Source organism: Etheostoma spectabile, chromosome 21 (genome assembly GCF_008692095.1).
Source record: "Etheostoma spectabile isolate EspeVRDwgs_2016 chromosome 21, UIUC_Espe_1.0, whole genome shotgun sequence".
NCBI classification, from domain to species: domain Eukaryota; kingdom Metazoa; phylum Chordata; class Actinopteri; order Perciformes; family Percidae; genus Etheostoma; species Etheostoma spectabile.
In genome coordinates this window covers 17074419-17083621 of record NC_045753.1, presented here as the reverse complement: position 1 = coordinate 17083621, position 9203 = coordinate 17074419, and the positions used below count along the sequence as shown (strand labels likewise).

Sequence of the window (9203 nt, the reverse complement as noted above, 5' to 3'; positions counted from 1 at the left end):
GACCCCCTAGCCCTCCTCTCACCCCAACTTCCACCCCCCAAAGTGATGTATCAGCCTCAGCTCGCGATGCTTTCATAACAAGTCAGTGACAGTCAGGATCATGCAGACTGACTCCTATAGCCTTGCAGAATGTGCCATAAGGGAAGGCTAATGTGTCTGCCTGTCTCTGCCTTCGTCTTCCACTCTTACTGAGTCATGAGACAGAGCAATACACACTTGGGGAAATATGTTAAAAGCAGCTGTAAGATCTCATGTTTTGAAAGTGACTACCAGTAATATAGTAATTTTTAAGAAGATTGAAGTTTTTTTTTTTTTAAATTGAGTGCTGCAATATTTGTCTTGACTGGGACCTTATTTCATTCTTGTCAGATCACAATTCCCTGTTGATTGAAACGCCAAAACAGTCGCGCAACAACACCACAGACTCCAAAAAAATGTCAATAGCCTCTGTTTCTCCCCTTGTTTTTGCCTGCTTCTAATGTTGAAATGTGTCTGTGTTTCTGAGTCTACCCTTGGTAATTCTGCTGTAACTCGATCCTGCTGGTACTTGTTTGAAACCTGGCATCAGCAGGCCCTGCCTGGCCTATCGGCAGCCTCGTACTTATATAACAGTCTCCCATCCGTCCTGTAATTACTGCCTTTTTGGGGCATAGTGTAGTGTCTGTTCCTTCACTGGTGGGGGGGTGGAGAGGCTAGCAACGGCGTTTCTGCGCTGCTAGGGCCTGAAATGGTGCCGACAGAGGCACATAGACATCAGACGCTACTCCACTTAATTGGCAAACATGTTGTGTGATAACCTGGGAACAGCACAGGCCTAATTGAGTCCTCCTGTGCTGTCCTCCTCTGACTACCTGACATGGAACCCAGGGCATTACATTTCCCTCCATTTAATGGCTGCAGTTAATTAGGCCCGAATGAGGGAATCATTACCGCTGGAAAAAACACATGCCAGTGGTTTCGCCGATAAAATTAGCCACAATTTGCTTTTACTATTTGAGCATAAGAGATAAACCACACAATGGGGGGGAAGAATTGTACCATTACTGGCGGATTTGTATTGTGGAATTTTAGACATATAGACAAATGGAACGATTAATCAAGACTGAATTAATCACCCTGACTGATGATTTTTAAGCCAGGATTCATGGCTTTCTCAAGATCATTTCATGTGCTTGGGCTCTTTTTTTTTAATCTGCGCAAATGGTTTAAAAATATGTTTCCTTAAAACGTTACCGCAGATGAGGAGCTTAGTTTTTTTTGCCCCACAGCCAATTCCCAACAACCTCATCACTCCCTGCCATTAACATTATATCCCACCCCCATACAGGAGCCCTCCATGCCTTCCATTGCTGTCCAATGCGTTCTGCAGCTCCACACTCAGAAGGAGCTTATTTTTATGGGTCCCAGCCCGGTCTTCCAAACGAGAGACAGCCATTGTAATTGAATACTCAATAGGTGAGCCATTTAGCAAAAGTGGAAATGGCATTCGGCTCTGTATTAATGTGCTTTGCTGAGGAAAAAGGAGCCATCAACATTTCAATGTTCAAGCTGTTTTAAAAGAGCATTTAGCCTGCCATCTCTCCAGGCCATGAGAGCAAAATGACATGGATTTCTTCCTCCTCTGTACTTTGTGTAAATGTTCCTCGCCTAATATTTTGTATGGTTATCTCTCTTATTTTCCCATCCATCCCTCAGCACCTCTCCCTGATCTGGGTGGAGGGATACAAGCAGCTCTACAGAAAGTTATTGCCATGAAAAGACCCTCAGGCGTTTTGGCTCTCGGCCCTATTTTTCTCCATCTGCATGCAGTGTATGTGGGGTGGTGGGGGCTCTAATGATTTTTCCAGGACAGGCTGAAGTGGGTGTACAAGTATATACTGTGTGTGTATATGTATGTGTGTGTGTATGTGTGTCACTGTGTGTATGGGGGGAAAAAAGGCAGGGAGGGGAAATACATGGACAGTATAGCGTCATTTCTTAACGTCTCTCCAGATTCGTCATTTGCTTTGTTTGTTTGATAGACTGCTTGGAAGCCTTATCTCTGTGGCTAGGCCTTTGGTTGTTTATCACCTCGGTGACGTGAGCAGGACCGTGGAAGTACGTGCTCTCTGCTGTCAGTATGTGTGGGTGATGGCAAGTTCACTAAAGGCTGCTTAGGGGTGTTCTCACAAAAAGAATGGGAGAAAACATTTCTCCTTGACAGCTCACCTACAGCGGACTCAAGATGTACTTCTTAACAGTAGCTTGTGGAAAATATCCCGTCTCACCGCCTAAAACAAAGAGATGTGAGAACCATATTAGTGTATTATCGAAACAGCTTTTCTTTTAGGCTCTTCTCTCTCTCCTCCTGTCAGAGCTGTCTGCAAAGAACGGGATAGAACATGAGACCCATGTGTGTATTCACAAGCCCCACAGGCCAACTGGGAGGATGAACACAGAACCATCTCTAAAGCTGGCAAAGCAGAACAATCACAATGTGTCATTGGAGGAAAAGACATGAAGTATTAGCTGCTGCTCTCCTTTGTGTCTTTCACAACTTAATTTTAATTGAATGTGCTATTTCTGTGATGAGTCACGTGCCTTCCGCTCAGCGCCAGAGTACATTGACCTTCAGTATGGCATACAGTCAGTGAGTTGTATGATGAGTCATAGCGCACATTAGCTGTGATGATTTTATAAGTGCAGAAGCTGCCTTGTTTTATTTATTTTCATGTTTTGCTGAATGCTAGATCAGTTGTTCCCGGGACCAGGACCCCCAAGATGCAAGATGCTAAAAATAAGAACATTTTTGCTACATTACTATTTTTCCGACTATTGTTTAATCTCTTATTAGTTGAACTGCTCGCAACTCATTGACAACTGGTGACAAGATGTTGCGAATATACATTGCTTGGCTTTAACGCAAGACTATTTAAATTTAGCTGACATTGAATTTCCAAGTTTGTCTTGAGTTAGTTGCTTTAATTACATCACTGGTTCCCCACCGGCTGAGCCACTGGTCACAGTCCACACAAATACCTCATAGACCCAGTTGATACCCATTCAGTTCATTTCAATTCATCCATCCTGCCTATGAGTGATTAATACCCGACCCCTTTTTACGTTGCAGAGCCTATGCCCAAAGTGCTGGCCTAAAATTTCACAACATATAATAAAAAAAAAAACTATATATTTATATATATAGTTAAAATATTACTTTACAGCACATAAGATGTAAACTAGTTTGGCTCAACAGATGTATGTTGCCGGGATAATGCCTGGCCGTCTCCTGGATCTTTCTCCCCTTTTGCTATCGAGGATTAGCACCACCCAGGACTATTGGGATTGGTTTAATGAAATGTAAACAAGCCAGAGCGTTTTTTTCCCCTATTCCAGAACAGACAGGCGGTGTAACCAGACCATATTGCAGCGCTGATGAGATAGGTCTGGCAATGCGAGACTACATTTGAACAGGCCTGATGACAAGAACAGGGCAATACAACAGCTGCTTTTTTTTCGAAGTTGACCTACATTCTGGCGACACACTCAAAATGGACCTGTGGTCCACCTCTGGGCCGTGACCCACTAGGTGGGAACCCCTGAATTACATCATCATTAGGCAATCTGACTTAGAGCGAGTAGAAGAAGGAGCAGTAATTGGCTGTGCAGCATTTGTGGCATAGTGTGGCATAGTGGCAACAATCAGAGGTGCAAGTGACATAACGTCCACTGGACCAAAAATGTTTTCCAATACACAATCATTACACATTAATCATTACAAGCGTCCATAAAATGATTAATACACTAAGTCCAAAATGGCTATTTGTATTCAAAATCACAATTTTTGCTCTTATGTCCAAGAAAATATAAAAGTGAATTGAGCCTAAGAGATAATATTTTCTACAATTCACTTGTGCCAGAGCCTGCAGGTTCAGCCAAAGAATGACTCTAATATTTATGCATTAATGCTTATGCATTAGAGGAAGCATGAAAACCTGTTTTGGTTTATTGCCCAGTGAGCAGCTTTCATTGGAGTGAATAGGTTGCCACCTTGGAACACTTTATCCAGTCATCCATGCCACCGCATGACTCCTGCTGAAATGCTTTATTGTTGTGATAAAACAAATGAAATGTTTGAGTTGCTAAAATGTAGTTCACCAGTAGCACAAGTAGTAAATAGTCAGCAAACTGACTTATTAATATCAGTTATCAGCAGTAATATCTATCTAATGTTTGCTATTACATACTGTAGCATTAGCAACTATTGGGCTTCCCAAGTGAGGCTGGAGTAGCAAAAGTGCTTTTAATAGAACAATAGTGCATTGTTTTGCTTATAAACACAACTTTTTATTTGTGAGAGGAAGATTATTTCTTCTTTCAAGGGTCACAAGCCAAAAAGGTTCTGTACCAATACTCAATTAAGTGAAATGAATGTCGCTGCAACTGCTACAATTAAACCTATCAGCCTTTTCGTGTGTGTGTGTGTGTGTGTGTGTGTGTGTGTGTGTGTGTGTGTGTGTGTGTGTGTGTGTGTGTGTGTGTGTGTGTGTGTGTGTGTGTGTGTGTGTGTGTAGGCAGCAGAAGAATGATTCTCCAACATTTCTCTGTTTTTCCTGGCCTGTCTGTTTGCGAGTCATGGTACTTTGGGAGCCAGCATGGCTCCACCAGAGGAGTCCGACTAACCACTGTAATTGTACTTTGCTGAAGCCGCCTTCCCCAACCCTGGGATTGAACCATGAAATATTTGAAAATGCCGGGGTTAAGAGAGGGTGGTCTTTGGCAGTGAAATGTGAGACCATAGAGCATCTTGAACAAGGAGGTGGATGAAAAGCCTGCCAGTCGGGCAGCCAGGGCACACGGTAGGGTCCTTCTGAAGGAGAATAATTATGGATGTAATAGGAGATATTGTGCTTGGAGCAGATCAATAGTGCCCACGTTCTACTGGAATGGAGTGTATTTCTGTCACAGCAGGAGAGAGTGCAGGATATCTGCTTGTTGCTGGAGCGACCCGCAGAAGTTTGAACATCAGTGGGCTTCCCAGATAGTCTTACAACCCTCATGCCACCCTCCCTCCCCCTTCCAATCCTCTTATCCACACAGAGTTGGCGGGAGGACTGACCTTTGTCTGCTCATGATTGTATTCCCACAGTCCAGGCTATACAGTCATGTTTTCCAGTGTCATTTGGAATACTCCCCATATTCTCCTCATGGTTACAAAACCCTGGATGAGAAATTGACAGAGACATAATCAACAAGCATAATATACCCCCCCGTAATAAGAAATTAATTTGCCCCATGCCATGAATAATAAAACCTATGGGCCTATTATAGAAATGCTGCTTAGCTCAATCTCCCCGTTGCTCCCACTTGAACTGAATGAAATGAGGTTTTTTTCTGATTTATTGTGGCTTTTTTGATTGCATCACACAAGTTTTCCCTTCTAGAAGAGCCATGGGGTAATTTTGCTCTCCCTGCAACACATATTGCATGTTAGCTGTGTGCATAAATACGAAATGATTTAGCCTCCTAGTTGAAGGGCCCTTCCTGCAGCTTTTTATCAGGAAAATGGCCATCTTATTCCACATCAACACGTTGGACATCATCTAAATTTTGGTATGGCCAATTTATTCAGACAAAGCTCTCATGTCCCTTGTGCACACAAATGGTTTGAATTATTCTCAGAGCTTGTTTTCCTCCCTGGGTTTTTTATTGTCTGAAGCATGCAAGTCCCTCCTGAGCAGATCTTTGTTTCTCATTAGGGGGTAAATAGTGCAGGCCACATGCTCATATGTTTATTATACACAGGAGGGCATGGTCACTGTTCTCAATAGTTCACTGCAGAAAAGAAACCAAGTTGCTTGACCTTTTGTTTGCAACGCCTGCAAACAAATGTCTGCTGAATTTACTGGATAATAAGCTGCCGGAAAACTGATGGACTGCGATAAAGTTGGGTTCAACCTCATCAAAAAGTTTTATAGCAGACTTTTCAACAAAGACTGTTTTTACCCAGAGTGAAACATAAGCTTATAATCATTATTACCATTCTATTTGAAGCAAAGTTTACAAACAATAAACCATGTCTAAAGATATCAAATATGCATGCAAAACAGAGATACACTAAGAGAATAACTATATTGGAAGACATAAACATAACAAAATTGCACAACGATATCAGCAAGTAAAAGCAACCAAAACCTAGGTTTTATCTTGTATTTCTCTATAAACTTATAGTTTGAATGAACATTTAGTTACAAATTAATAGTAGTTCAAACTCAGAAGGTTACCTAATCTGGGTCATAAGGACTGTGTGGGTGTGTTTTGATCAAGTTTGACTCACATGCAACATGAGCAAGCAACTCAAGTGTTTTTTATTTTGTTACTTTCTAATTGGTGCATTGAAAAAACTCTTCTTTTTCTAATAACCAGAGAGAAGAGCATAGGCAAAACACAAATACCATTTTTTTTTATTGTGAAAACACCAGCATTGTGATCACTTTGGCTGATAACAGTGGGTTTGTGCAGGTTAATAACTTGAGGGTATTCAGAGAACTTAAACTCAACTAACGTTAACAAATCCCTAGTCTATATCCACGACGTTCCACTTCCAGGATTGCTCCGGTGCTGCCTGAAATTTCAGCCGGATGTATGTCTGTTCGCTGATTCATTGTCCTTCCACTTTCTTTGTGTTGGAATTTTAAAACTCTGGTCGATTTATGAGGACTATGATTAACTGCTCCTCAGATCTCAGAAGGGTAAATTAAGCCAGCTAGCTAGACTATCTGTCCAATCTGAGTTTTCTCTCGCATGACTAAAACAGCTTTTGAATGTGCACATGCTCCACCAATACAATTTTCTTCCTGGGGCTATTTTACAGCGGCTATGGATGGAGCTTGATGGAGCTTGGTGCCATGACGATTGTGATTGGTTTAAAGAAATGCCAATAAACCAGAGCACGTCCTTCTCCCATCCCGGAATGCTGTGTGGACTAGCCAGACCTCCCTCCACAGTGAATTGGAGGATGGTTTGGCAAAGCAAGACTAACAAATCCTTAACTTGCTGTCGCACCTAAACACATTGTTTATATCACTTTAATTGTAAGATAAATTGATTATTGACGCTACAAATGTGCCCCAAAGTGCTGGAATCAAGATTGCAATTCAGTTGCTTTCATATACATACAAGAGCAATAATCTTCAAACTGTGAAGTTCTGCATCCTGAAAAATACAGGAGGTGGACCTTGACCACACAAACTTCCAGACAATCAATAAAACTTACTGCAGAAAAAGTAAAACTTCACACTAAAAAAATATATTTCTCAGTAGTGTTGGCAACTCATATTTTCGGGTAAATAAATTATTTTAAGTAAGTAATTCTGTTAAATTCACGGGTCCAAATTTCATTTGCTTGATTACCTTTTGACTCTAGTGCAGAGTCAAACAATCAAATATTTAAATTCTACCATCAGCTTGAAATTTAATTGGAATGAGAGTTATAAGCACTAGGTAAAAGCTGCTGCATTAGCTCTGCTTGTTGAGCAGACCCGTCCGTTCCCCATCTTCCCTTTTATCCAGTGTTGTTCCTTGAGAGATAGCCAGTCTCTGGTAGTCTGACGTTGTGCACTGACCCCTTGTTAGAGCCCAGAGGTGAGATGTGTGATAGAGGCCCTCAGTGTTGATAAGGCCATCAGGCTGATAACTAACTCCCCCCAGCACAAAGCTCCTACTGCTGCTGCCGCAGCTTCCATTAGCCCCACCAGACCAGCTGAATGCCCTCCTGCTCTATCTGAGGTTACATCCTCTGTTCTGAGCCCCTTATGCAAACCCGGCTTTCTCATCCTAAGATTGCTATCAACGGAGATATTTATGTACTGCACATGTTTCCGATTGTTTAACCTTTGGACCTGTGCTGTAGGTGCTGCTGTAGTCTCTGTGCGCTTGCTAAGAGACCTCTCACCCGCCCTTGCAGGCAGCCTGAGATAGATGGGAGTAGAGGCTGTTGCTAGAGGTGTGTAATGGACTGGCAGGAAAGGGCACTGTTGAAATTGGTCACATGAAAGCTTGGGTCAACTCCGCACTTGCTTTCAAGTTTGGACAAATCTCATCAAAATGGATGTAAAGGGAAATGTTCAAACAAATGCTTTTTGGTTATTTCCTTGATTCTGGTTCAATTTGTAGTACTATACTAATTAATTGGCATAATTGTGTGAATGCTGAGGATTTTGCATACCCTTTATTGCTGTCTAGTAAAAACCGTATAGCTATTCATTTAAACACAACACATCTCCCAAGTGAGTGACATTAAATACTTTTAAACAGTTATCAACTGTATGCCCCAAAGGCCAAAATGAACAAGAAGTAGTTTTTTTAAGTAATAGGATTATTAGGGATGTCCTGATCAAGTTTTTTTATTTGCCCCAGATACCTATCAGTTTGCATCCAATACTACTTAGATGTTGATTTAACATGTCATTTAAAAAAAAAAAAAAGGATCCGATTTTGATCAGCTTTATTTTAGCCGAGACCAATGCCCTGTTTGGCTCAGGACATTTTAGTTGTCCTGATCGACAACTAGGGCTGCACAATTAATCTCAATTTTATTGAAAGTGCAAAATGGACTAATGCCGTATCTAAAACACAGGGTGGGCAAAATATGTGTCAAACCATTCTGAATTCAGTATTGTGGTGCTGCAGAGACGTCGCAGCCTACAAATCGAATCCTACAGATCCTTGATTTTTAATAGTTGTCAATAAAAATTAGAATATAATAAAAAAATGATAATTTCCTTCAATATCGTGAATCATATTGCAATCGCAATATCGGTCAAAAATAATTGCCATTAGATATTTTCCTTATATCGTGCAGCCCTATTGACAAGCACACTGAGGGCCATATGTACGTACATTTGCGAATGTATCATTATCAGCGCCCCGGCCAACCCGCAGAAAGCGCACGCTGTGATGCGTCAGCTTACGCCGTATTTACCAAACCTCCAGTTCATCGGGTAATCAGCGCCTTTCTCCGCCCATTATACCGTAAATTGCGCACATTTAAAAAGGCAATTGAATGGCGAAGTCAAAGAAATCTTGCTTGATGCGTGTTATTTCGGTATTAGTGGTGAGGAAATGTGTGTGCACAAAGCGTTTAGTACTTGTGCTGTGGTACGATTGAGTGCAGCCCGCGATATTCCTACTGCTGATGCTATGACTGTTTGAAATGATCCTGA

General features: G+C 41.6%; 1 protein-coding gene and 1 long non-coding RNA gene across 3 annotated transcripts in view; one reads left to right on the top strand and one right to left on the bottom strand.

Moving 5' to 3' along the window:
* The window catches only part of LOC116671399 (uncharacterized), a 59479-nt gene that overhangs the window by 26425 nt on the left and 23851 nt on the right, over positions 1 to 9203 (bottom strand). Inside the window, exon 2 of the long non-coding RNA XR_004327260.1 lies at positions 2209 to 2270. This is a non-coding gene — a long non-coding RNA (uncharacterized LOC116671399). The remainder of the gene's footprint in view (positions 1 to 2208; positions 2271 to 9203) is intronic.
* LOC116671388 (adenosine kinase) overlaps positions 1 to 9203 on the top strand; it is a 104232-nt gene that overhangs the window by 75729 nt on the left and 19300 nt on the right. The gene's annotated exons all lie outside the window — the stretch shown is intronic.